Source organism: Mus pahari, chromosome 14 (genome assembly GCF_900095145.1).
Source record: "Mus pahari chromosome 14, PAHARI_EIJ_v1.1, whole genome shotgun sequence".
Taxonomy (NCBI): Eukaryota; Metazoa; Chordata; class Mammalia; order Rodentia; family Muridae; genus Mus; species Mus pahari.
The window spans coordinates 63,545,430-63,547,698 of NC_034603.1; positions in this window are offsets into that span (position 1 = coordinate 63,545,430).

Genomic DNA, 2,269 nt, shown 5'->3' on the forward strand with positions numbered 1-2,269 from the left:
TTTTTTTTATGGTTTTTCAAGACAGGGTTTCTCTGTGTAGCCTTGGCTGTCCTGGAACTCACTCTGTAGACCAGGTTGGCCTCGAACTCAGAAATCTGCCTGCCTCTGCCTCCCGAGTGCTGTGATTAAAGGCGTGCGCCACCACACCCGGCTCGACTTGGTTCATTTTATCTGTCTGCTGTCCTTGCTAAAGGAAAGATATTGTGTGTGGGAGCAGGGAGCTGGGATTTTGTCATGGCTTCCATGACTTGGTCTTTATCGATGGTCAATACCCCTTCCCTAGTCCAGACCAGTGTTAGTATGTGCAATTACTCATTCCCCCGAGGGAAAGCTGGTCTGAAAGTAAATGAGTGATTAAATCTGAATTTCTTCAAGGTCTCTCCCTGCTGTAACATTGAGGAATTCCTTGAGAGCTTAGAAAATGTTCTAAATCCACTCCTGGGTTTGGTTGGTCCTCCCTATCCCATAGAGTGGGTGTGGTGGTAAATACCCTATCCCATAGAGTGGGTGTGGTGGTACATACCCGTGATGCCAGAGTTTGGGAGGTAAAAGCAGGAAGATCAGAAGTGTAAGGTCATCATTAGATGTTTAGCAAGCTTGACCCCAGCCTGGTTTTAGCTAGGTCAGCTCTAACTTCTTTTTTTCTGACATCAGAAAATTAAAATGCTTTGGGGGCGGGTGGTGGTGGTGGTGGTGGTGGTGGTGGTGGCTTGGTGGTAAAGTATGTGCCTAGCTTTTTTTTAGGGCCCTGGGTTCAATCCCTGTACAACAAAAAATGAATGGGCAAATGTTTTTGATTTAGCCCTGGGTGAAGCAGCTTTTATTCTAACTCAGGGTTGCTTGAAGAACAAAAACAAAACAAAACAACCCGCCCCCCCCAACAGGGGCATGAATGTAGGGTACAGGAGCAGGGTGCTCACCCATGCCCTGTGAGGTCTGGGCTCAGTCCCCAGAACTGCAAACAAGACAAGAGAAAACAGACTACCTGTCTACAGGCTAATGATATACAGACACAAAACTGGTAAATTCAGATGTTCGAGTGGTCAGGCATACAGAATCAATGAGAGAAGGGGGCTGCATGAGAAAAATCAGGTCAGGCATGGCGGCTCTGTCAATAATCCGAGCACTTAGCAACCCGAGGCTAGAGGTTTGAGTTCAAGGCCACCTACTACTACATAGAGTCCCAGGCCTTATGAGAAAAAGGGTAGATACATTCGCCCATGGTCAAGAAAGAAAGAGGATCGGGGGTGGGGGTGGGTGGGGTGGGGGTGGCTCAGAAGGTAAAAGTATCTGCCACCAAGCTTGATGACCTAACTTCAATCCCTTGGACCCATATGGTGGAAAGAGAGAGCCATTTTCAGCAGCACACACACACACACAATTTAATTTTAAAATCTTTAAAAAGAAAAAGAAAATGGAGAGAGAGTTGAGCCAAATGTAGCAGTGCAAGCCTGTAATCCCAGCCCTTGGGGCTCTCAAGCAGAAGGATCATAGCAAGTCCCAGGCCAGCCAGGGCCTCACAGTGAGACACTATCTTATAAAATAAAAAATAAGGGCTGGGGAGACAGCTCAGAGGTAAAATGCTTGTGTGAGCAGGAGGATCTGATGTATAAATGTGAGCAGGATCACAAATGTACACACACACACACACACACACACACACACATGCACACTGACACTAAAAAAAAAAAGTCAATTCTCTCATTGCTACTAGAAACACACAGCCACTTGCTGCTTGGTTTCTGTGTCACAGACACTGTTGTAATATGAAGGAAACATTAAGGGGAGTCTTTGCCCAGCTGCTCTTGATTATTGGCATGGAGGAATAGAGACCCACTTCCCCAAAAGAAATAGAAACCTCTTGGCAAGGACTCCTACCTAAGCCTTCATGTGACATTTTTTTTCCGTTTTTTGGTAGTGGAGAAGTTTGAGACAGGGTTTCTTTGTGTAGCCCTGGCTGTCCTGGAACTTACACTGTAGACCAACCTGGCCTTGAACTCAGAAGTCCACCTGCCTCTGCCTCCCAAGTGCTGGGATTAAAGGCATGTGCCACCACTGCCTGGCTCATGTGACATTATTGCTGCGGTTTTGCCAAAGCCACATTTTTCTGTGGGCCAGAGAATGTTTCTACAGGCTAGATTTGGGGTGTACGTCTGCAAGTGATTTTTTTTTTTTTTTTTTTTTTTGGTTTTTCAATGTTTTTTTTTTTCCTCCTTAGTTCTGGTGACTAAACTCTGGAATTATTGTGGAAAATGGGGGAAAAAAAGAA